At 38.5% G+C, this 27,884-nt stretch overlaps 1 long non-coding RNA gene across 1 annotated transcript; it reads left to right on the top strand.

Annotated features, from left to right (window-relative positions):
• The first annotated feature begins 23,493 nt into the window (after positions 1–23,493).
• LOC132402494 (uncharacterized) lies at positions 23,494–27,625 on the top strand. Its single transcript, XR_009514928.1, has 3 exons — positions 23,494–23,510; positions 24,446–24,509; positions 27,551–27,625. It is a non-coding gene; the product is annotated as an uncharacterized LOC132402494 (long non-coding RNA).
• The last annotated feature ends 259 nt before the right edge of the window (positions 27,626–27,884 follow it).

Below are 27,884 nucleotides of genomic sequence, written 5' to 3' on the forward strand. Positions count from 1 at the left end.
CTTTACCTGTGATGTACTGGGCTGAATCCACTTGCATTCATAGGATTTTCCATTCAAAGGTATTGGTGTTTCCATATCAGGCTGTGTCACAGCCAGTCAGTACACTCAGCACTGCACATCTATAGATGTGTGTCAAAGGTTCAGATGTCATGCTGAACATTTGCAAACTTCTAAGGAAGTAGAGGTGTTACCATGCTTCCTTTACAATTGCATTTACATTGTGAGTCCAGGACAGGTCCTCTGAAATAGTAGCACACAGGAATTTCAAGTTGCTGACCTGTCTCCACCTCTGATCCTCTGATGAAGACCGGCTCAGGGATCTCTGGTTTCCCTCTCCTGAGGTCTACAATTAGTTTGATGGTCTTGCTGACATTAAATGAGAGCTTGTTATAACATCAATCAGCCAAATTTTCAATCTCCCTCCTGTGTGCTGATTCATCATCAGCATTGATTCAGCCCACAACAGCGGTATCATCAGTAAAGTTAAATATGACATTGGAGCTGTGCTTAGCCACATACTCCTAGGTGTAAAGCAAGCAGAGCAGGGGGCGAAGCACACAGCCCTGTGGTCCACCTGTGCTGATGGAGATCATGGAGGTTCTGATGCAATCTGAACTGACTGGGGTCTGCGAATGAGGAAATTCAAGATCCAATTGCATAGGAGGTATTGAGGCCAAGGTCTTCGAACTTATTGATTAGTTTTGATAGGATGATGATATTGAATGCTGAACTGTAGTCTATAAAGTGCATCCTGATGTATGCATCTTTGCTGTCCAGATGTTCTAGGATTGAGTGAAGAGCCAATCAGATGGTATCTGCTGATTTATTATCCATCTCAATCCCATTTACCTGCCTTCTCCCTGTACATCTTCACACGTTTTCTAGTCAAGAACCAATTAACCTCTGTTTTAAATAATATATGCCCAATGACTTGAAATCCACAAGCATCCGTGGCAATGAAGTCCACATATTCACAACCCGCTGGCAAAAGAAACCCCTCCTCATTCCTGCTTTGAAGGGTCATCTTGTGCTGTGTGTCCTCAGGTTCTAGAGTCCCCCATTATAGAAAACATCCTCTCCACATCTACTTTATCTAGGCATATATTCAATAGGTTTCAATGAGATCTTTCCTCATTCTCCTAAACTCAAGTGAATATAGGCCCAGAGCCATCAAACACTGCTTGCACATTAACCATTTCATTTCAGTAATCTTTCTCACAAACTTCCAATAGGGTTTTGACCTGAAATGTTGACAAATCCTTTTCCTCTCTGATCACTTCCTCATGGATAATGCATGACTCAGTGTTGCTTCTGCATATTGTTTGCTAACCAACTTGCTCCTGTGAGTAATGCAACTTCTTTCCCATTTGAAGTGTAAATCCACTGTCTCTACATCATAAATATACAATTCAGAAGCATCTGCAAAACCTGGAGAGCCTGATTTTTTTTAAAATTGGTGTTACCTCCTTGAGGTTCAGTGAAGAGTCATTGGCATGGACCTTTACCTCCCCCTTCATAAAGGCTGTCTTACCAGCTTTCTCTGCTATTTCATACTTCTAGCATTTTCCAGTTTTCTAATATTCTAAATGAATGCCAAATATCCAAATAAAATAAGGACTGTGCAGGGCCACTTTCAGTGGCCACTTTATTAGGTACACCTGTACCCCTGCTCATTAATGCAAATATCTAAACAGTCAATCACATTGCAGCAACTAAATGCATAACAGCATGCAACATAGTCAAGAGGTTCAGGTATTTAGACCAACCATCAGAAATGTAACCTAAAGGACTTTGACCATGGAATAATTGTTAGTCCGAGATGGGGTGGTTTGAGTATCTCAAAATCTGGGGGATTGTCACACAAAACAGAAAATGGTTTACAGAAAATGGTGCCCAAAAAAAACAAAGAACGTTTAGCCAGTGACAGTTCTTTGTGTGAAATTTTTCATAAGATATATCAAAGGAGAATGGCCAGAATGGTTCAAGCTGACAGGAAGGCGATAGTAACAACAGTGTTGTACAGAAGAGTATCTCCGAACACACAACACATTGAATCTTGAAGTGGATAGGCTACAGCACAATGAGATCACAAACAAACTCAGTGGTCACTTTATTCTAATAAAACAGCCTCTGAATATATGTTCCCAGCTGAACGGTATTGTGTAGAAATCTGTGTTGTATATCTTTCTCCCTGAACAAAGTCACTAAAAGTTGTAACTATCTCTCTGAACACTGATTTTTCATTCATTGTAGATATTCCAGACTGTCTGCCCTTCAAGTAATTGATGATAGCTGGCTTTGGGCATCACCATCTTCCCAGTCCAGAAAGGCTCAATAGCCACAGGAACAGGCCGTTCATCACCACAAACCCATCATACCATTCAGTTAGATCATGGCTGATGTGTATGTTAACCCTGTATACTGTATTATAATACAACTATAAATTGTACCCAACCATTTTTGTGCCATCTTCTACAGATATTAAGTACCTAATAAGTTCAGCAGGTTCATTTATGTTATTTTACAAAAAATATTGCATTTCCATTTGGTTCTCTGTGTAAATTTTATTAGTTCCTTTTATTCTAAGTCTTTGCACAGCTATATTCCTATTAATGAACTAAGGAGACTGAAAGCAAGATTTGTAATGCCCAGCAGGATAGGTAAAATTCAATTTTCGAAGGGAAATCAAATGAATGTAGAATAAACAGCAACTGTGATTTTCAACCACCAAATGTAATTGTAATTAAAAGGCATTAAATGAAAGGAATTTTCATGCATGCATATGTCATATGCATTTATATTTACCCAAAATCATGCCCATTGCCAAAATTTATAATGGGTTATAAAGATTTGTACTCTAGAAAGTGATTTGAAGCCCACATGCATCTGAAAGAGGCAATTCGTTGACAATGCATTTACAGTCTACACTTACTGTATATACCTCACAAGTTATCTAAGGACTTTCTACAGGGGTACAGTTGAGAGCATCCTGACTGGCTGCATCACTGCCTGGTATGGGAACTGTGCTTCCCTCAAATGCAGGACTCTGGAGAGTGGTACAGTCAGGCCAGCACATCTGTGGATGTGCACTTCCCACTATTCAGGAGATTTACAGTGACAGGTGCAAAAAAGAGCCCAGAGGATTATTGGGGACCTGAGTCACCCCAACCACAAACTGTTCCAACTGCTACCATCCAGGAAACAGTACTGCACCATTAAAGCCAGGACCAACAGGCTCTAGGACAGCTTCTTCCACCAGGCCATCAGACTGACTAATTCACACCGACTCAATTGTATTTCTAAGCAATATTGACTGTGCTGTTGCATATCTTACTCTACATACTTTTTAATCACAAATCACTATAATTTGCACATTGCACATTCAGATGGAGATGTAACATCAAGATTTTTACTCATGTAGGTGAAGGATGTAAGAAATGAAATCAATTCAATTCAAAAACATCAACCCCAGATTACTGAACCAAATTCAAGCAGAAGCACTTGTCTTTAAACATCTGAAAACCTTATAAAGGAAAAATGCATTTGCTATATGTAGTTAATCATATTTGGACAGTTCTATCCCAAATTACCATCAGTGCTGACCACAACTGGTGTTGTTCAGATTTCCTACTCTACCCTTTAGGATTTAAAATCCTTAAATTCAACAAAGGCCCAAAAGCTCAGCTGAGCGTTTAAAATGCTGTTATGCTTCCCTCACAGATATAGATGTGTTATCAGTAATATACTTCTCGTTGCTGGAATCTTCTGAATTTGCAAAACTCCTTTCATCAAAATATTTCTCCACTAGTGCTCGCAGTAGTTGTTTCAATAGCAGCAACCAGTTGTGAGTGAAATTCCTGTGAGCTTTTCAATGATAGACATAGATTCGGGGTTTAGAAAGGGAGTTCAAGATAAGAACAATCATCTTTTACCTATTTAGCCACATCAGACATTGAGACTTGCTCTGAATGTCTCAAGAGACATTCATTTGGTAGCTGTGCAAGATGAGGAATTGCATCACAGAGATTCTTCAAATTCTACCCTGAGAGAAGTCCATCCTTTGCTTCACTGTATAGGCTATTTTTACGTGTTTGTATCCTACGAAGTATCCTCATAATTGGTGTAATGGATTCTCTGTAATGTTAACTGATGAGGTAATGGTTTCTCTGTAACAGCAATGTTTGGGTTATAACTAGAGATTGGGGTGACTATCCAATGGAGAAAATATTATTCTTTCCTGTGTCTGAATGCTGCTGGTTTCACGGGCTTTTGCCAGAAGGCAGGAGGGGAATGAAGAGAGGAGACACGACTTGAGCGAGTCGGTGGGCCGTCCGACTGGAGGGGGGGGACAGGACTCCGAGCAGGGATCTGAAGGAGGAGATCGATGGTGGAAGAAGAACTGCTGGACTGTGTGAGCTCCAACTTTGTGTGCACATGACTGTTTAATAAGATTATTGGCACCTTTTCTTTTATATTTTATTTCGCTACTAACCATATAGTCAAAGTAAGAGTTATAAAGCTTAATCACTTACTCACATATTGTATACAGTTTGTTATTTTGAGGTACTGATTTGTAACAGGGGGCACATCATGCAGCATCCACCCAAAGTGAGATTTCCTAAGTTTGGCCGGGCAGGGAGGTTATCACCTTCTATATTAAGCCGCTAGGAAAAGCAAGTGTTACACTGGTGAAGCTTACCATATTAGGAAGCTTTGAGTCTGCCAATGCAGAAATCAACTGACCAAATCTTTATTCCATAGAGGACAAAATGTTGTACCAAAAACTAACAAAAACAATCTACAGAATCACAATAAAAAGGGTAATTTTCAGACTGGTAAACTGGAATTACATAAATATTTGTGCTGGGAACTCAATCCTTTGCAATGCATATTAATAACGTAGATGAATTGACTAAGTGCATTGTAGCCAAATATACTGATTATACAAATATAGGTTGGAAGCTTAGTTGAGGCAGGATGCAGAGAGCTTGTAAGGTAATATAGGTCAATAAGAAAATTGCTGAACATTTGATATGGGAAAATTTGAAAGGATCTACTTTTTGAGATAGTAAAATATTGTTTAAATTGAGATTTTACAGAATGCTACAGGACAGAGAACTTAAGCTTCATAGTTGTACATGAAGCATAATAGTTTTTATGTGGATATATGAAGTATTTAGGAAGGCAAGTGAAGTGTTGACTTTATTGCAAAGGAGATGATGCAAAAAGGAAGAGAAGTCTTGCTATGAATGAGGAGGTGTGAAGGCATCTAAGGTAATGTGTACAATTTTGATATCCTTATTTAAAAGAAATAAATTCTTTAGTATAAAGATACATGCTGACATACAGATTAGCTGTTCTGGGCCTAGCACGTAAATGCAAACATAAGGAAAGCATACCATCTTCTTTATTTTCTTGGGTGGTTAAGAAAGTGTGGCTTTTCATTGAATACTAACAAACTTCTATAGATGTATTTTTTGAAAGTAACCTGACTGATCACATTTTGCCCTGGTATGGAAATTCAAATGGTATGACAAGAAGCTGCAGAGAGCAGTGGAGTCTTCCCAATATATCAGGGGCACATCCCACTACCCCACACCAAAGGACAGAAAGCTGCAGTAGGTTGTAAATCTAGTCAGCTCCAGCTAGGGTACTAACCTACAAAGTACCCAGGACATCTTTAGGGAGCGCTGTCTCAGAAAGGCAGCGTTTGTTATTAAAGACCTCCAGCACCCAGGGCATACCCCTTCGTCACTGTTACCATCAGGTAGGAGGTACAGAAGCCTGAAGGCACACACTCAGCGATTCAGGAACAGCTTCTTCCCTTCTGCCATCCGATTCCTGAATGGACTTTGAAGCTTTGGACACTACCTCACTTTTTTAATATACAGTATTTCTGTTTTTGCACGCTTTTAATAATCTATTCAATATACGTAATTGATTTACTTGTTTATTTATTATGTTTTATTTTATCTATTTTTTGCTCTCTCTCTGCTAGATTATGTATTGCATTGAACTGCTGTTGCTAAATTAACAAATTTCATGTCACGTGCCAGTGATAATAAACCTGATTCTGAGTTTGCTGATGAAATATATCAGCTCCTGCTTGAGAAGCAACATGGATCTACTCCAATTTACCAAATGTCACAACAGGTCCACAGCAGATGCCATTTCATTGGCTCTTCACTCAACCCTGGAATACCCAGACAGTGAAGGTGCAAACATTAGGATGCCCTTTATTGACTTCGCTTGGCATTCAATACTATTGTTTCCTCAAAGCTCATCAATAAGCTTCAAGAGCTAAGCCTCCTTGTGCAACTGGATCTTCAATTTCCTCACATGCAGAAACCATTTAACACAGATTCAGATGGGCCAACAACATCTCCCCCATAATCACCACCAGCACAGGTGCATCATAAAGCTGTGTGCTTAGCCCCCTGCTCTGCTCGCTTTACATGTATGACTGTTAGGCTAAGCACAACTCCAATGACATATTTAAGTGTGCTGACAACAACATTGGCATCAGCTGAGTCAAAGGTGGTGACAAATCTGCAAAGAGAAGAGAGTCTGAAAATCTAGCTAGGTGATGTCACAACAACAACGTCTCACTCAATGTCAGCAAAACCAAAGAGCTGATTATGGACTTTAGGAGGAGGACACAGGAAATCCATGAACCAGTCAGCTTCACTCACCTCCATGACTGAACTGTTCCCAAAATTTATGGACTCACTTTCAAGGACTTGTATTTATTGCTTATTAATATAGTTTTATTATTATTTCTTTCTTTTTATATATGCACAGTTTGATGACTTTTGCACATTGGTTGCTTGTCCATCCAGTAGGGTACAGTCTTTCATTGATTCTATTGTGTTTCTTGTATTTACTTTGAATGCCAGCAAGAAACACAATAGAATCAATGAAAGACTGCACCCAACCAGACCAACACACAAGCAATGTAACATATTGTGTATGTACTTTGTTAATAAATTCACTTTGAACTAGTGGAGGACTATGAACAGTGAGCAAACTCATTCAACTTCTGCATTGGACTGGAATTGGAACTAGTGCCAAGAACCTCTAGTATTCTCAGGCCATTCATCAAAAATCTACTGTGCACAGCAATATACTACCGTCCATCACTCCTGTATCTAATCTTCTGCATTCTCGTTCTATAGACTCGTTCTATTGTTTATCCTTTGCATCACTTAGTTAAAGGGAATGGGACATGTTCTTTTATCAATTACTTTGCACATTGTTTTAGATTTAGTATTTTGTATATCTCTATATGTTTTTCTTATCACTAATACTCTAATAAAATATCCTGTATCAAGTGTTCCTTCTTCCTCATTGATCAGATTGCTCAAAACCTGCTTACCATTCCTTCACAACAAATGCTATCGGAGTTGCCAATCACCGAGTTATTTTAACCAAAAAGGTATAATTAAAAATTTGTAGGTGACATGAAAATAGGTGGTGTGAATAGTGAGGAAGCTTTTCTATGGCTACAGCAGACTACGGTTCAGATGGAAGGTTGAACAGATCATCAGCAATGGAAATAAATCACCGCAAGTGTTTGTTGATGCAGTCTGGAAAGGGGTGGAACACATACAGTAAATGGTAGAACACTAAGGAAAGTCAATGAAAAGAGGAACCTTCCTCTTCAAATACATAATATCCTGAAAGTAAAAGCACAGGTAGATAGAGTGATGAAGATTGCATATGGCATGTTTGCCTAAATACATTAGGTCACAGAGTATAGTGTTGGGACATTGTTTTGCAGCTTAACAAAGCACCAGTTAGATTTCACTTGGAGTACAATATATAGTTCAGGTCACCACATCATGGGAAGGATGTTATTGTGCTGGAGCAGAGATTCACCAGGATGGTGCCTAGATTGGAAGACCTTCATTATGGGGAAAGTCTGTGAAGATTGTGTTTATTTTCTGTGGAGCAAAGGAGGCTAAGGAGTGGCTTGATTAAATTATATAAAATTATAAGAGCCATAAGTATAGTAGGTAATCACAGGCTTCTTTCTACTGGTAGGGATATCAAGACAAGCAGGCATTTGTTTAAAGAGAAAGAAAGGAGTTTTAAAGGGGATTTGAAAAGAACATTCTATTTTAGTACAGAGGGTGACTGATATCCTGAACAGGCACAGGAGGAGTTAGTGGACTCAGATGCAATCTCTAAATTTAAGAGACGATTAAAAAGGCAACACACAGAATGCTGAAGGAACTCATCACTTGACCCAAATTTTGGGTCAAGTCCCTTCATCGGGACACAACTGTTTATTTCCCTCCAGAGATGCTGCCTGGCCTGCTGAGTTCCTCCAGCATTTTGTGTGCTTTGCTCAATTAAATAGGCAAGATATTTGGCCTCCATGAAAAGAGTCATGTCTAGAGGCTAAAAGCCTCTGCTGACTATTTGCTGTGCAGTACACATTCAAATATACTCCCCAAACCTGAACTGGAGAGCTTCAAAGTTCAAGGCCATTTCCTGTCTTTCTTGCTTCACAATCATACAATTATTTTTTTCTGGAGTCCATGACAACCATAATCCCAATTGTCCATTGGAAGGAGAGTGGCAAAATGTTTCTCTCAACTTTTCCCTCAAGTGATTTCACATTAGTTCTGCAAGCTGACACCATGGTGGGCCTCTTCATTACCGGGAGTAAAATAGTTGGAGAAGCCAATATTATAGGTCACCATGGTTGAATGTTCAGCAGAAAAAGCAGATAAATTTGTATTTATTCAGTGCCTCTAACACAACAGACTATCTCAAGGTGCATGAGGGGGATATTATTAAAGCATTATACCACCACTAGTACCACATAGTAGCTGTGGCTCTTTAATTATTCTGGATTGGGAGACATGATGGAATTCAATTGAAAATTGTCACTTTTTGGTAAGTAATGAAAATAGTAATTCTCTAAGCAAATCTGATATACTTTGGAATAATCAATTATGATTAAGCCAATTTATTTCAAAATTTTCTGTTATGGGTTTAATCCATAATGGTGTGTTAAGCTATTTGTAAGTTTGTAATTTGCAAAACACAACTTATTAAACAAAATGAGAATTGAAAGCAAGATCTGACTAATCCCACAAGTCATTCAAGTATCACTAATTCAAATGAATTACCTGTAACAATACTGGGCCCATGTTGACTCCCTGAGGAACATTCCATGAGTCCCATCCCCCGTCCTCATTTGTCTCTATCCCTGCAAGTTGTCTCTCACACATGCACTCCAACTCCAACTGGAATCTTTTTTTCCCGACCTACAGTACCAAACTAACCTTGCAGCACATGTTTAAGGGGGAGAGAAAAACAGAGCACTGTGTGGAATCTCATATGATTGCAGAGAGAAGTTGTAAACTCACATATACAGTCGAGGAAATCAGGATTGAACTGAGTTGCTAGGTCATCACTGTGCTGCATTTCCTGGGCATTTATAGAAACTAAATGTATCCCATAATTTTTACTGCAGTACGTTCTGACATTGTTTAAACCATCATTATATGAGCTTGGGAAAGTACTTTTCAAATCTAAGCCATTCATTTTAAGTATTCAAATTGTCTTTGAAACAACATACCAGAACTGTTGAAAAAGAAATCAGGACTCATCTTTCCAATCAGATAAGACTTCCGGAACACTGGAAGACCCCAAATGTGGTACCCCTGTTCAGGAAATGCATCAGGGATAAAACAGGTCATTATCATCAGTTATTGAGAAATTATTGAAAATATTCTGAGGGGAAGGATAGAGGGCTATAGAACATTTGCAGGCAGATAGGATTAGTTTGCATTGACATCATGGCCAACACAGATATGATAGGCCAAAAGGCCTGTTCCTATGTTGTATTGTTCTCTGTACAGTGTGCGTTGTGACTGAAATTATACTCATTTATCTTAATATACCATGTAATGATATAGAATTTCAGTGTTATATTCCAAAAATAATTAAGTTTATGAACATTCAATACTGATTTTATTTGGATCTAATTCTATTCACATCAACACAGATTAAACTAGTCTTAATAATGATGTTCCAAAGCACCATACCAACATCTGCACCAATTGCAATGTCCAATTTCTCACATTGTCAAAACAATCAGTTTAAAAATGCAATATTGTTTTCCTAGTCCACTGTTTGAAGAAACATTAAGGTAGCTACTGATAGTTTTTGTCAGTCTTTAATAAGATGTGCCTTAGTATTTATTATTCAAGATTTAAATGTCTATAATCATTCAAGCAGATGATGTAGAACTACAAACAGGGTGTAAAGAAATATTGCTACACTAATTACCTCATGTACAGATTTTATAGAGTGACATTATTATTGATAAGCTGACTTTTAATTGGAATTCAGTGTAGTGTAAAGTGGACACTCAGCATCCTCTGCAGTTAATTATGGCAAAAGATAAATGCAATTTGAATAATTTAATTAAAGGTCCTCATTTTAAATAATTCTGTGATGATTTGAACCTGCAGCAACACTCTTTGTAAACTTGTTGCTATATTTTAAAATAAGACAAGCAGCCAATGACATGGACATTCCAAAGGTTATATTTCACTGATTACATTTCTGTTGACAGAATTTTCAAGCTGTTACACATGGACAGAGAACCCAAACTCATCTTTTGCTTTGTATAGTCAGAGTGAGCTGCCATTTCTCCTTACTGGCCAAACCCAATCCACATTTACAAATTAGAGTACAATCCATCCCAAGATCCAAAGAGATTTTTTTTTATTTGGTTCACATGCCTTGTTGTCATTCATCTAGAGAAGCCAATAGATCATCCTTGTGATAAAATGTGCTCTAGTATAGATTTGTGGCCATAAGACTTCTATGGGATTTGGGCCAAGTCCCAGTGTGTATATCTGAAGGCCTTCAAGAACTAAAATTTGGAATTTCCCAAGGAAACTCAAAATCTTCCACTAGACAACCAATTAACATAGGGATAGAGGAAATCTCTCATTAGCTCTGAACTTTACAACTCAACCACTCTATTATCCAGAATTTAAAGCTCAGTTTCTAAAGATCTTGATCATGTTCCACTATAACAGATTACATTGCTGTTTCCAGGTCATTGTTTCCACTGATTTCAAATGATTATTGATGCTTCATTGCCATAACATACACTGATTTTACACATCACAGAAGGAGTGAACTGCAGCCCATATTAGATCCAAATAAAATACTAAAAGTTCACAAATTAAATTGTTTTTGAAATCTCACATTCAAATTCTGTATCATTGCAATGGGATGTTAAAATGGATCAGTATCATTTCAATCACAATTAACGTAGAACTGAGAAAGGTAAAACATAGGAACAGGCCATTTGGACCATGATCTCTGTGCTGACCATGTTGCCAATGTAAGCTCATCCCATCTGCCTACTCATTCTCTCTATCCCTATCTACTCAAACATAGATTATTGCTCTCCGTCAGTTTCCCAACGGCCGATGTTAGATTAACTGGTAATAATTACATGCTGCCTTTCCAGAACAGAGATACTACCTTTGATGTCCTCCAGTCTTCTGGCTCCTCACCCATGGCCAGTGCAGATTTAATTATCCCAACCAGGGACCCAGCAATCTCCTCTTCTGCCTCCTATAGCCATGGCATAGAGATTAATCCCAATTATACCCACTAAGGTATCTTATCTGCAGAAGATAATTTATGACGTTTCTTTGCTTTCCCAAATTACTTTCTAAGCATCCCCTCGAACACTCTCTAATGGAATCATACAGCACAGAGACCAACCCTCCTCATCCATGCTGAGACACCTACCGATGACAACTGAATTAGGTGTATATCCCTCTACATTGTTCTATCCAAATACTTGTCCAAAAGCCTTTTAAATTGTATCTGCCCCCACCATCTCCTGCCCACCTCCTGACTGGCCGAACCAATCACCAGGAACAAATCACTCTGACTCCCAGGTGATTGTCTAAAAGAAGAGCATTGTCTGTCTACTATTTGGGGGATTGATGGAATAGGTTTTGTGAGGATATATTTATGGGAGTAATTATGACCAGGATTCCAGTTGAATGTCCTGTTCTTTTTTGACTCTGTCCACTTGGTACTTTTTGGAAGGCTGTCGGTAGAAGGCCTGCATAGGTAGATCAGATTCACACTACTTTTGGCATTGTACTGAATGCAAAGGCAATGAGACATTCAGCATGGCGTGGAGAGGTGACAATGATTTGATTTCGACTACTGCTTTAGTTTTCTTCAAGAACAGGCTTTAATTTATCTCAGTGTTGAGTAAAAGTCTGTTGTTGGTAACATTATGAAGTTGGCATAAGGCAGTGTAAAGCTTCAAAGATAGATAGATTTTTAAGCAATTGATCTCTCAGCTGTGAATCAGCTCTTGGCAAATTCAGCTTTCATCAAACTTCCAATCCAATTGCAAAATTTTGTGTGAGGCTGCAGGGCAGCAATGTCTCAACAAGTAAAGTAGCACTTGGGAACTCAAGAAAATGACTCTTCCTCTTTCACAGAGAATGGAGCTTGGAGTGGAGGTGAATTTGGGAGCAGATTAGAGGGTGGAGGAAAAAAGAATCCCTTTGAATTTGAAGTATAAGGGAGATCAGAGGTGCCTTTTTGTTCTGGTAATGTGGAAGAATCCAAACAAGGAATCCATCTGGTAGTTGAAAACATTGGATCCTCAACAGTAAGCTTGCTCGGGTCCTTTAACTAACACCAAAGCAGGTCTCAACTTTTTAGTTAAGCATTTGGGACCTTTACTCTGAGATTTATGATAATGAAAGGTGATCTATTGCAACATTAATGTGGTGATAGTATAGGCAAGACAATTTCCCAGAGTGCAGGAACTGCAGGAACTAGATGGTAGTCAGTCACTGAAGACAGCGGTTTGTGAATTTTTATGTCCCCATTTCTGAGAGATGGTGTTGATGAGGCATTAATTATATTCAGGATTTAGAGGCACATTTTTGGAAATCGGGGTCAAGCAGAGTCAAAAATTGTGGCAAAGAGAAAGGAAGGTGGAGTTTGGCTCAAGATCAACTGGGCCATGATTTTCTTTGTGAATGGTGAGCAGACTTGGGAAACCATGTGACTTGCTCCTGCTCAGTTTTGGTTTTGAGCAACACGATACTGGAAGAACTCAGCAAGTCAGGCAGCATCTATGCAGGGGAATAAATAGTCAATGTTTCAGGCGGAGATCTTTCATCAGGTCTGAAAAGGAAGGGAGAAGAAGCCAGCGTAAGGGAGGGAGGGCAGGGGACAGACACTTCAAGTTTTTATGCTTTTGTATGAAAGTCAACACCGTTAATGATGAATACGAACCTTGCATACAGAGAACAACTTTGCACAAGGAACATCAAAACAGTGTTACAATGCTTGACATCTTTGTGCACTTGAGGACTCCTAGTATTTCCATATGAATGGAAGATCCAATATAGGAATCTGATGCATCGCCCAAATACAATGAGAATTCAGCTTTTGGAAAAATATTCTTTGCAGTAATATCCTTAAACATTTGTTGTTGTTCATTTGTTAAGTCGAGTCTGACTCTTCGTGACCTCGTGGACTATAGGGTTTTCATGGCAAAATTGCACTGCATAATAACATTTCAGAGTTGTGGATTTCCTTTGTGAAACAGAAGCAGTGGCCATATCACTGAATATATAACATTTGCATTGGCAAGATGAAGAATTAAAATGTCTGGGAATTGGAAGCTCGGTGAGGCAGGAGATGAACAGAGCAGCCATTAATTTTAATTGTATTCTCACTTTCTCACTCTCTTTGCTTGTGTACCTTTTGTTTGTTTTCTTCCTTTTTCCCTCCCTCTCCCATTAACCCATCAACTAGATGAGTTTATCTCCATGGTAACCCTGGCCTTGACCTATCAAAAATCTTATTTGTGTCTTGTTCATCACTTCTCCATCCTCTTCACTTTACAAGACATTTTAGTTGTTTTATTTGTTTTTCACAGTTCTGATGAAGGGTCTTCAACCTGAAATACCAAGTATTTCTCTTTCCACAGACGCTGCCAGACCTGCCAAGTGTTTACAGCCCTTTGTTTTTATCTGCAATTTCCAGCAGCTTTCTGAATTTTTTCCCACACACAGTTTGTGTTTGGCATCCTCAAACCAAAAGCTTCCAAAGAGAACAGCCTATAAAGCAGAGCATTGTTTCATATAGGCAAGATCATCAGAGATTCAAATGCATAATTAATTATTCAGAAGATGCTGTAAAGAATGCCATTCTGGAAAATTGTGTTGCTTTCAAATATTGGCTGGTGTGGAAGATGATGAAATTAATGAGCAACTTCAGATATGCAGAAAGACCAAAAAAGTTGATACTCTCTTCTTGGTCAGGAAAGTGCTATGTTTTGTAACTCCAAAACATAAAAACTAATTGAAAGGAAAACAAAGGAGCCGGGAATGTATTTTTACATTTAACCCACAATATATTACATAAACAAAGAATACTTAATCAAGCTACATGCTCACAATGTTATTCAAATACTACTGAAATATTAAATACTACTCCCTGCTTAGCTATAAACTCCAACTCAATATAGAGAATGTGTATATATACACAATATACACATTATATAATACAACTATATAGACATCCGCAGCATAGTAAATGTTAAATTGTCTCATTGAATCCTAAAGATTTAATCCATAGATCCAAGGGGTCCCAACCATTTTTATGCTATGGACCCTTACCACTAACCAATGGGTCCACGAACCATAGGTTGGGATTTAATCGGTGTGGGAGCTTCCTTACTCTTGTGGGATAATGTCTTTCCTGACAAGGAGGATCACTTTGCTTCTCAGGTGAGACTTGTACTGTGAAACAGTCTCACATTCTGGGGGCTCCTCCATGGAGATTGGAGGGTTTGACTCTGGGACTGCAGGATGAGGTTCTGATAGCTCTGGACACCTTTCTTCTCCAGCAATTGATTCTGCTCTCCTCAACTGATCAATATGTCATCTCCAGCTGATATCAGACTCAACCTACACTGTGTAGGAGAGTGGTTCAGCTCTATACTTAATCTTTCCAAGAACCCACTTTTGATCACCTCTGCAGTCCCTCACCAGGACTGCTTGTCCAGGAGTAAAGAAACACACCTCCTTATTTGAGGAGCCTTCTATTTGTCTCAGTTGCTTTTCCTGCATACTCTTTCGGAGATTGGGTTTGAGAAGGTCAAAGCGTGAATGCAAGGGACGACCCAGAAGCAGCATAACTGGTGACTTGTTGGTTGTGGAGTGTGCTGCATCACAATATGCAAGGAGGAAATTGGTGAGCTTCTGATTCAGTGTCTGTGTAGTGTGTTCTGCTGACATTGCTTGCATTGCATTTTTTAAAGACTCTGGACAAACCTTTCTGCCAGGCCAGTTGTAGCTGGGTGGTACAGTGCTGATGTAATATGACTTATTTCATTCATTTTCAGGAATGACTGAAACTGTTCTGCAACAAACTATGATCCATTGTCACTGACAACATGTTCTCTCACATCAACAGTGAGCGAGGCTGTAGCAGAGGCTACTGGGAACACTTTTGGCCACTTTATAGCTGCATCTTCTACTACCAAGAAATTTGTGCCCATGAATGGTACAGCAAAATCCACATGAATCCTCTGCCAGGGCAATGTGGGGCATTCTCAGAGACAGAGGGGTACTGCTCTAGGCATCTTCTGGACATCCCGAGTAGTGTATGGCGATCTGATCAAGATGTTCATCTATGCCAGCCTATCAGACCAAGTTTCAAGCCAATCCTTTTATTTTGACCATGCCTAGATGACTGGCATGTAGCTCTCAGCTTGGATGGTATGACAGCTCTCAATCCCCACATAAGGCAACAGGAATCAAGGGCAAGTTCATCCCGACACTGGTAAAAATGGGGGAATGGGATTTCTGCAGCACATTCCAGACATTTTGGGTGGATGGGTAGACCTAAGACAGTGAGTTCTTTTCTGTTTTCTCTTTTGATCATCTCTGCCATAATAGAGACTTTCAATTTGCATTAGGGAGAATACATCAAAAGGAGTGTGTTCTTTTGTAAATTTTTTCCCCAAAGGTAAACAGGACAATCCATCAGCATTTCCATGATTAGTTGTTCTCTTGAATTCAATCTGGTCACTGTGTCCTCCAAGAAACAAAGACCACCGCTGCATTTGTACTACCTCTGTTAGTGGAACACCCTTCTGTGGGTTGACAATGGACACAAGCGGTTGATGATCAGTAATGAGGGCAAATTCTTTCACACACATGTACTGTTTGAAATGTTTTACCCCTCAAATCAGACTCAAGACCTTTCTGTCAATCTGTGTAATTTTTCTCTGCAGTGCTAAGTGAATGCGATACAAACACAATGGGGTGTTCAGTTCCATCACTCATAACATGACATGACTGCACCTATATTATAAGGGGAGGTATCACAGGCAAGCTTCACTGGACAACCTGGATCATAATGAGTGAGTACAGTGTCTGAAGTCACCACTTCCTTTGCCCTTTGGAAAGCCACCTCATACTACTTTGCCCATTGCCATTTCTGCCTGATCTATAGTAACAACTTCAAGGGTGGAGCACAGTAGCCAGGTTTGGCAGGAACCTGTTATAGTAATTGATGAATCCTCACAAGTGTGACACATCATTTGGCCTTGGGTACCCAGCATTGTTGTAAATTTCTCAGCACACTTGTGTAAATCTTGTGCATCCATAGCGTGACCACAGTAAGTGATGCTTGATTTAAAGGATTCACACTAGTTGCATTGTGCTTTGAGCCCAAAACCTTCCAAACTTTTTAAACTGTCAAGATTTTGGAGATGTTCCTTGTCATCCTCACAGATAACAATGATGTCATCCAGTTGCCTGGATAGTCTTGCAGCACCTGGTCTATAGCTTTCTGCCAGAGTACAGGTGTCAATGCTACTCCAAAAGTAAGCCTATTAAAACGATAAAGCCCTTTGTGCGTGTTCATATTGAGAAACACTTTGGACTCTTCTTCCATCTCCATCTGTAAGTGAGCCTCAATCAAGTCCACTTTGCTGAAGGGTTTCCCTCCAGAAAGGTTTACTAAGTTACCCTTGCAGAGAGTATTGATCTACTTTCAGTACTGGGTTGATGGTGAACTTAAAATCGCCACAGATCCCGACAGACCCATTCTTCTAGGCTTCTGGGACCACTGGCATTGCCCATGGGCCCCACAGAACCTGGAAGGCCTTCAGCCTCCAAGCATTCAAACTACTTTATCATATATAGTGTAAGGAACTAGATGTGCTTTGCATAACTTAAGTGGCATTTACATTTAACGCTATTTTACCCTCGAAACCTTTGAGTTTTTCAGTGCCATCCTTGAACACTGCTGTGGCATCATCTAGTACCTTACTTAATATTTGTTTTCAGTTGACTCTTTTGCAGCGGACGCACCATGCAAATTGTGAATAGATCACCTATCAAATTGTAGTTGTCTTAGCCAATCATACTCCCACAATGTTGGTTCTTCTGTTTTTACCATGTAAAAGATCAATGTGGCTTGTTGGTTGTTGTATTTCACTTTTACAAAAGTCATTCCCCCAGAAATTATCTTTTCTCCAATATAAGTTCTCATTTGGATATCTGCAGGCTTCAGATCAGATTCTTGAAATGCTGTTCAAACTCATATTGTGGAATGACTGTAACTGCCAATTCAATGTCAAATTCCATTTTAATTAATTTGCCGTTCATTTCTGGTGTAAGCCATATTGATTGTCTCTGGTTAGTTTTCACATTAGGAATCTCAAGGCTACTTTGTCCAGTGTCACTCTCATCATTATCATATTTTTCATTAACAGCATGCAGATTAGTGCTGTTTTTGAAACTGCAACTTGACCTATTCTTTTTTTCTATTTGCTGTGCAGTCCATTTATTTTTGTCTGCCTGACATGCTGCTTGTATGTGCCCCATTTTGTTGCATTTTCTACCAGTTTCACCTTTAAAGCTGCATTGGTCTGGTATATGTGAGCTCCTGCCACAACGGTAACATAATTTGTTCAGCCAGGCAGTTTTCTGTTTAGATGCTGCCATTTTTTGTTCATGCTCACTTCCATTCCTTACTGCAACTCAATTGCATCTCTGTCTGCTGTTTCCATTGATGCAGCTACTTCAACTGCACGTCCAAGTGTAAGTTGTGCTTGAGTTAGGAGCTGTTTATGAATGCTTCTCATAAGATTCCACAAACTAAACAGAAGGATCTCCCAGTGTATCATTAAGTCCATTAGCAAACTGACAATCCTCAGATAACTTCTTGAATTCAGCTACATACAGTGATATGGAATCCCTTTCCTTTTGATTCCATTTATGAAACCTAAATCATTCTTCAGTCAACAATGGTTCTGGTTCAAAAAGTTTCTACATAACTTTCATGATATCAGCAAAGCTCATTTTAGCTGGTTCGGTTGGAGAAGTCTAACTTCTAAGTAAACTGTATGCCTTTAAACCCAATGCACTCAGCAAAACTGGCACTCACTTCCCATCGGCTATTTCATTTGCTTCAAAATACTGCTCAATTTGCTTAGTATACAAAAACCCAGTTGATTTTTGTGCAATTAAATGTGTATCTCTCCAATGTAGCCAGTCATTTCTCCTTTTTTTAATTTATGATTGTTATAACCTGATACTCACTGTTTACGAACCCATGAATAGTTTCATTTTCTGCCTTATTTTAAACTTGAATATCTAGCAATGCTTTTTTAAAAAAAAACTCAAACATCTGAGCTTCAACAGATAGGTAGTTGTTTCAGGTTCGTTTAAAACTTTCTCATCAGCAGTGTTATGTTTTCTAACTCCAAAACATGAAGACTAATTGATAGGAAAACAAATGAGCTGGGAATGCGAGGTGTGCATGTATGATGTAGAGGTGTAATGACACATGCCATTTATGTACTTTTACATAAAACCCTCAATGCAATATGTAAACAAAGAATGCTTAAACAAATGATTTACAATATTAGTCAAATATTACTGAAATATTACATGCACAACAGAAAGGTTAAAGGTAAATGTAATGGTTTTCCAAATCATAAGGGCATTTGATAGAATAATGAAACTGATCCTACTTACAAAGAACTTCCACTCACGCAAATTGACCAAAAAAAAAAGAGAAATTGAGAATTTTTTTGCATAGCGAGTTGTTACTGCAGTGGAATGGACTTTCTGATAAAGAGTCTCAGCCTGAAATATGACTGTTTATTCTTTCCATAGATGCTGCCTGACATGCTGAGTTCCTCAAGCTCTTTGTATGTGTTACCCTGGATTTCTGTCATCTGCAGAATCTCTCGTGTTCCTGAAAAGGCTTCATTTCTGATTTTCCAGCAGATTTGAATTGAATTATATATGGGGGGCAGGGGAGTGACATTGGGGGTTGACATTCTTGTTGCCACTTGCGCAATTTGTATTTTTTTTTTGCATGTGGGGAGGATGTTCTTTCTTTGAACAGATTCCCTGGTCGTCTTTGTTTTGTGGCTGACTGTGGGAAAGATAAATCTCAGGGTCGTATACTGCATACATAGTTTGATAGTAAGTGTACTTTGAATCCTTTGAAAGGAAGAATCTGCAAATTGTTCGAGAAAGAAAAGGAAGTGGAATAAATTTGATAGCCCTTTCAAAATGCTAGCATTTGTAAAATAGGTTCCATTTGTGTTCTATGATTATAATACTGTACTTGGCTAGAAATGTTCATATTACTTTCCATTTGATTTTAAGACAAAGTATAAAAATATAACTCAGCTTGAAAGTTATTTTGTATCTCATCTGAAATATGGTTTTATACTGTAATTAGGTAACTGTGAAAATGTGCTGTTTATGATGTTTTTTTATTTTATCTCTAAATGAAGGAACTAAAAAGAATCTGGATATACCTAGTGATACATCCAAAAAGACATTGGGGACAATTTTAAACTCAGAAATTGTCAGAAACAATTGTAGGCACAAGAATGAAAAAACACGTAAATTAGCAAGAACCCTTTCAATTTTTAATCTGGTTTCCAACATCTAGCAAAATGAGTTCATCGGGGACAAAAAGAAAATGCAGTTCCCTCCATATTCCCATTCAAGTGTCTCACCCAATGGCCCACAGAAGCCCAAGATCACCTCCTTGAGGTTTAATTGCCTCCATGTTGCGACAGTCAAACTAAGCATAAAAGGCATTGAGCTCATCTGAGAGTGAAGCCATGCCACTTGTAAGAGGTAATTTCTGAGACTATGTTCAATGGTTAACAAAGCAAAGAAATAGAAATAAAAATGAAATTGAGCACTTAAATACAATTTGTGTCAAGCTCTCAGTCATTGAATTTTTCCTCACTTTAGCTGATATTTGTATTTCCTTGGCATTGACTAATTTACTGTCACTGCCAAGAAAATGGATTCTAACAAGCATTTCAGAAGTGATGTCTGGATAGTAACTGTATAATCCATTCATTTCAGAAAGTATAGAAAGCAAAGCTTTCACTTGCCTTGTCTAACCTCCAGTCAAGTGCTTCACAAAATCTTGGAAATTTTCCAATGCATACATAGATAATTTACGAACAACTCATACTTCACAGTTTCAGGATGTCCCCGTGTCATGTTTGTGCATTTCCATTGTGTAAATTGGCAAATCATGGACATGTAAAAGAACTGGGATTTGATATTCCCAATGTAGTATTTCAAACAGGCACATCACCATAGTAGTTATGTTTTCATTAAAAAGGATATATGGTGCCTATCAAAAACACATACTCCCCCTTGGAAATTCTTCAGGATTGGATTATAATTGGATTAAAATCACTCAGAAAATACAGCCTACTGTAGCTGAAACAGTAATAACATAATCCAGAAAAAACTATGCTGTCGTAGTAATGAATACATCAATCAACAAACGTGTACCAGCGCCCACCTACTCACAGTCACAGGCATGCAAACTCTTTCACAGGCATTAATAGTGCAGAGAGCAGAGATAAGGCAATGGATGATCCCCGGTTTCATATGCCGTGGCAGTCAGGAGGATAGTTGTTAAATCCAAGTTACAGATAGTTAGTTAACATTTTCAGCTACTGTATTCATTCACCTCAAGGCTTGAATAAATATGTTTGACAAACATTCATGGTGAGACAATAATATGCACATACAAAACATTTCTGTTCTCCCTTCAGATAATCACGAGACCTTGAAATTATGTTATTCAGCAATACTATGCAAACAATTAAATTGATTGTACAAAATCAAAAATATAGTGGATGCCTGAAATAAAAGAAGAAAATGCAAGAAATAGTCAGCAGGTCTGACAGCATCTGTAGAAAGAGAGACAAGGGTTCATGTTTAATGTATTAAGACCCATTGTCAGAATCTGAATTGTTGTTTGCAAAATTTGATTTTCTTTTATCCATAGTCAAAGCAATATTTGCAATAAAAGCAGTGTTAGAATTCATCAACAGTTTAGACAGGCTCTGTAAAAGAGTAACCAGCCACTTAAAACACATTAGACTTTTATTCTTTACTAGTTCGGATGAAGGATCATCAACCAGAACATTAACTATTGTTCCTTGTTCCAGAGATACTTTGGAACTTACTCAGTGCTTCCAGAATTTTGTTTAGAATCAGGATTCTATATCATTTGCATCTCAGAGCATGTATTCAAGATCAAGACATAAAACAAGGGACTGATTAACACAATTGAGAGAAATCCTGGCCTCACTAATTTGTTTATCCAAAATATAAAAGTACAAAATGAAACAAAACATTTTAAAGCCATTGAACATAAATCCCAGCAGACTAGAACTAATTTGTTATTCTGTTGGAATCCATAACAAATAAAGACATAACCAAATGCCTGCATGCGATCCATATCTCTCTGTAATCTGGTGGTTATCTTAAAGCCTCTCATATACCATTATCCTACCTGCTTCCACCACCACCACCACCCCAGCAGTCAGTTCCATTCTTGTGTTTGATGCACCATCAATAACTCTCGGAGATGGGAGGCAAACGATAGGCTTTTATTAACTGCAAGAGACCACAATTAGCAGCCAAAGATCACCACACAACATCCTGGAGACTGAGGGAGGAGCAGTGCCTCCAATCGCCTTTATACAGGGGTCTGTGGGAGGAGCCACAGGAGCAGTCAGCAGAGGGGCGTGTCCAGACAGGTATATGTAGTTCACCACAGTGTTTAATAAATAATTCCCTCCATTCCCCCCCCATCTCTCTTAAACTTTCCTCCTTTCACCTTAAATGCATGTCCTCTAGAATTTGACATTTCTACTCTGGGAGAAATATTGTGACAGGCTACCCTACTTATACCTCTCTTGGTTTTATAAACTTCTATCTGTTCTTGCCTCATGGTATGTCAAAGTAGAGAACAAAGCAAGATTAAAGTAATTAAACAAAATGTTTTTCTATAATTAAATGCAATAGTCTTGGAATCTCGAAGTATAGACTGTTTGGAAATTAATTAACTAGAGTTAGTTAATAATATCCAGAAGTAAAGGTAGAATAGCATTGCATTTGGATTTCTTGTTTTTGAAAGCTGCTATTTTCCTGGAAATTAGGCTGGTTTCAAGAGTGCTATACTTGCACTGTATAGTTAACCCACAATAACTTATGCCAGTGTAGTTCAGATATAATAAGGGATTGTGATCTTTGTGAAAATGTCTAAGCATGATCACAGTAAGTGCCACTGCCTTTAACTTCAAGATCCTATTCATTGATAGTACCCTTATGCTGACCCCTTCCTGTAATAACTGATATTAAGGGTTCCAGCCCTGTTATAGATGTAAAGGAGGTTCCACAAGAGAGAGAGCATATTAGAACTCAATATCTCCATATTTGTCAATCTCTACCATCTTAAGACAACCTCAGTATGAAACAAGGTCATGATATATTTCAACCTAAACCTTCAAGGTACTTGCAAATTTATCCATGTTCTCACCTCTCCTTCCCTTCTTCACTTCCTATCTTAAAGATCAATGTCTTATTTCTAACTTGGCATAGATCTGATGGACAGTATTCAACCTGAAACATGAAATCCACTTCTCTTTCTTCAAGCACCCTCTGAGCTGCTGGGCATTTCCAACATTCTTTATTTTTAATGCAGCTTCCTTTATTTTTATTAACTAGGGGATATGTTTATTTAAAGATTTTACAATTGAGATATAGAAAAACAAAGCATATTATATATTACAAATTTGCATATTTAATCATTTATAACTATTTGGATTGTTTATTTATTTTTTAATTTATCAGGGACATTGAGAAGTGTTGAATTTTTTTCCTCTTAGACATGTGACAGATGAAGACTGTTCTGGCCCACCCAGGTAACGGAGAACCCAAGGTCCTGCAGCCAAGAAGGGTTTCAAAATATTGAATCTGAATTTGCAGCAGAGCCCACTTTCTTGCTAAGGAGTGCATAAACAAGAAACCAATGCATCTTGTAAGCAAGAGCTGCTATTGGCAAGCTGCATTTGGCAAAATTCAGTCCACTATTTCTGTGCTTCTACTTTCATGCTCTTAAAGGTATTGCTCCTCCACTCTAAAATATTTCTTTTCCAATACATTATGAAGCTGAAAGCATCACTTTAGACCATGCTGCCAACTTTATTGTACCTAAACTAAGATCCCAAGTCCATCGGTATGTAATTACAGTAAATAAAGACACTGTACCATATTTTGAAATGTAAAATCTACATACATGAAGGTAGGTTAATTGACAGTTTTTATCTCTGATAAGTTAGACACTTTTCTTCAGTCGAATATCCTTACTGCATATTCTTTGAAGCACACAGATCATTGACAGATTGTTGCCATATAATTGCACTGAAATTAGCTGATTGACAGCTGGCTGACACCAGCACTGCTGGGAAGCTTGTTTTGCTGGAGAGAGGCCTGAATGCACTCATCTTTATGCCAAGGTGGACGACAGATTTCCACCCCATTAAAACAAGTAGGGCTAATGACTGCGTGCAAAATTTAAGGGTTTAATAATATTTCTTCATTTCCTCAGTATAATCACACTGATTTACAAGGCCCCTTCAATTAAGTGAATATTGCCAATCCTTACACTCTCCATCAGAGCTAATAATAATGCACTTACTGCTAAATATCACTTGAGTGTCTACAAAGGGGGGAGTTAATGGTTGATTCACCATTTAATTGCTGGTTTTAATAGCTTCTGAACCGTATGTTAATTGTAAAGCTTCCAAGCATCAAGAAAGCAAGATGAATTTAAGTTTCTGAATATGCTCCAATCCAAGCCTTTTCTGTCAACTAGATTCAGGCAGAAAACAGTCTCTATTCAATAAATCTGTGCTAAAACTATACACTCTGGCCTCAGTCATCCAGTTAAAAGCTTCAATGTCAGGTTGTTTCCATTGCCTCTTACTTAAGTAGCAGTCTTGGATGCAGGTGAAGACATTCTCATGAAGTTAACAGAACTGTGCATATTTCCTCAGGTTTCCAAGGGGAAACTGCCTGCTCCTGTAACAAGCCCATTCATTTCCACCAGGAGAGCAGCAAGTACAAATTAATTTCCTTTTAGTTTTTTAAAAATTGATTTAAGTAACTTGAGTATTTTATTTCTGTCCTAATTTTTAGATTAAAAAACTTTTAATCTTTCTGAATGTGAAAGACATTCTCAAACATTCAATGGGAAAATGGACTGAAAATGGCAGGTTGAATATAATGTCGCTAAGTATGAGGTTTGCAAATTGAAAGGACTATAAAAAAGGTAAGACTTGCACAGTGAAGACTTGCAGGCCTCTGAAGTATGCCATAGAACAAAGGGATCTGGGAATACAATTGGAAGTCCTGGAAAGAGCCAGCTCATGTGAAGATAGGGTTGTAAAACAGATTTTGCACATTGCCCTTCATTAATCAGGGAATTGAGTATAGGAGTTAGGATGCTATGTTGAAGTTGTACAAGAGGTTACTGAGGCCAAATTTGGGGTATTATGTGTAGTTCTGGTCATTAATTGTAGGAAAGAGATCAATAAGCTTGAAAGTGTGTAAACAAAATCTACAAGAATGTTGCCTGGACTCGAAGACCTGAGCTATAGGGGAAGGTTGAATAGGTTAAGACTTTATTAACTGGAAGATAGGAGAATAAGGTGAGACCTTATAGAGGCAGTGAATGTATATGGAGTTTTCCCCTCAAGTGGTGTGAGACTGGAAATACAGATAATAGGATTTGACTGAAAGGTGAAATATTTAAGGGGAAACTTCTTCACACAGTGGGTGGTGTGAGTGTGGAATGTTAGATGCAGTAGGAGTAGTAGAAGTAGGTTCAGTTGTAACATTTAAGGTAAATTTGGGTAGGTACATTCTTTGGGAAGTTTGGAAGGATATAGTGTGGGTGCAGGTAGATGGGACTAGAGAGAAAATCAGATCAGCATGGACTAGATGGGCTGAAGGGCCTGATTTACACACGTGACAGTTTTGATAGCTGTATGGGTTATAAGGACGATAGAACATTGAAATTTACAGCACATTACAGACCCTTCGGCCCACAATGTTGTGCTGACCATGTAACCTACTCTAGCGACGGCCTAGAATTTCCCTTGCACATAGCCCTCTATTTTTCTAAGCTCCATGTACCTGCCTAAGAGGGTCTTAAAAGAACCTATTGTATCCACTTCCATCACCACTGCCAGCAGGGCATTCTACACACCCACTATTCTCTGCGTGTGTTTTTAAAAAAAAAAGACAAACAAAACAACTTGCCCCTGACATCCCCTTGGTATCTATTTCCAAACACTTTAAAACTATGCCCCTTGTGTTAGCCATTTCAGCCCTAGGAAAAAGCCTCTGGCTATCCACACAATCAATGCTCCTCATCTTATACACCTCGATCAGGTCACCTCTCATCTTCTGTCACGCACAGTCAACCTATTCTCATAAGGTACACCCTCCAATCCAGGCAACATTCTTGTAAATCTCCTCTGCACCCTTTCTATAGTATCCACATCCTTCCTATAGTCAGGTGACCAGAACTGAACACAGTACTCCAAGTGGGGTCTGACCAAGGTCTTGTATAGCTATAACATTACCTCAAGGCCCTTGAACTCAGTCACGTGGTCGATCAATGCCAACACACCACATGCCTTCTTAACAATGCTGTCAACCTGCACAGCAGCTTTGAGTGCCCGTGGACACGGACCCCAATATCTCGCAGATCCTCCACACTGTCAAGAGTCTTACCATTTATATTATATTTTGTCTTCAAATTGGACCTACCAAAATGAACCACCTCACACTTATCTGGATTGAACTCCATCTGCCACTTCTCAGCCCAGTTCTGCATCCTATCGATGTCCTGTTGTAACCTTTGATAACCCTGCAGAATATCCACGACACCCCCTGCCTTTGTGCCATCAGCAAACTTAGTAACCCATCCTTCTACTTCTTCATCCAGGTCATTTATATTTTAAAAAATCACAAAGAGGAGGGGTCCCAGAACAGATCCCTGCAGAACACCACTGATCACTGATCTCCATGAAGAACATGAGAATATGACTACTTTGAGGAAAAAGTCCACCATTTGAAATCAGAGAGGACCAATTGTGATAGTAGGCTTCTCCAATCACCTGGGAGTTGGACTGCAGCGAGAAAGAGCATGCTCCAATTCCAGGAGTCTGGAGAGTTTAGACAGTTCACTGGTCAATCAAAGGTCCTCTTTATGCATTATGGCAATGAAGGCATAAAATTTTATAAAATATCTTGTTAAGATTAAAATAGGAATGATGTTACACATACTACCATTTCTTTTGAAAGAAATGAATTGATTGTGCACTTCATACTAAAATTAATCCCAATATCGTAATAGGTGAGATACAGTTTAAATTGTCCCTGAACTTGAGGACACTGCAAATTAGTTACTGTATTTGCAGAAGTCAATTTTATCAAAAAGATCATGTAATAATTTTAATGAAACAACTCCAGATTCAGAAAGTCATTTTCATTACAATGAAAGGTCAGATTCTCCTGTGCGGTTAAATTTAAAAAGTGACCTTAAGTATGTGGATAAAATTATTCAATAAAGATATTTTAATTTACTAAATACTGTTTTCAGTAAAACCCTTGAAGAAAATGGAGGAAAAGCTAGTTTAGCCTTGATAATCATACCATTGTTTGATTTTCCTAATTTAAAATAAAAGTAAGTTTATTATCAAATATATATATATATATCACCATATACAACCCTGAAATTCATGTTCTTGCAAGCATACACAGTAAATATAACAACCAATATAGAATCAATGAAAGACTGTGCCCAAAGGGATGGACAACAACCAATGAGCAAAGTCAACAAACTGTGCAAAAACAAAATAGAAATAGAAACAAAAATAATAATAAATAAATAAACATTAAATATCCAGAACATGAGATGAAGAGTCATTGAAAGCAAGTCCATAGGTTATAGGAAGAGTTCAGTGATAGGGCAAGTGAAGTTGAATGACGTTATTCCAACTAATTCAAGAGCCTGATAGTTGAGGGTTAATAGCTTCCTAAACCTGATAGTATGAGTCCTGAGGCATCTTTTACCTTCTTCCTGATGACAGCAGCAAGAAGAGAACATGATCTGGGGGGTGACGATCCCTGACGATGGATGTTGCTTTCCATATAGATGTGCTCAATGGTGGAAAGAGCTTTGTGGTGATGGACTGGGCCTTATCCATTACTTTTTGTGGCATTTTCCATTCAAAGGCATTGGTGTTTCCATACAAGGCCAAGATGCACCATGTACGCTCCTCCACATCTCTAGAAGTTTGTCAAAATTTTAGATGTCATGCCAAATCTTTACAAACTTCAAAGGCAATAGAGGCACTGCCATACTGTCTTCATAACTGAACTTGCGTGCTGGGCCCACAACAGGTCCTCTGAAATGATAAACTG

The sequence above is a fragment of the Hypanus sabinus genome, chromosome 12 (genome assembly GCF_030144855.1).
Source record: "Hypanus sabinus isolate sHypSab1 chromosome 12, sHypSab1.hap1, whole genome shotgun sequence".
Lineage (NCBI taxonomy): Eukaryota > Metazoa > Chordata > Chondrichthyes > Myliobatiformes > Dasyatidae > Hypanus > Hypanus sabinus.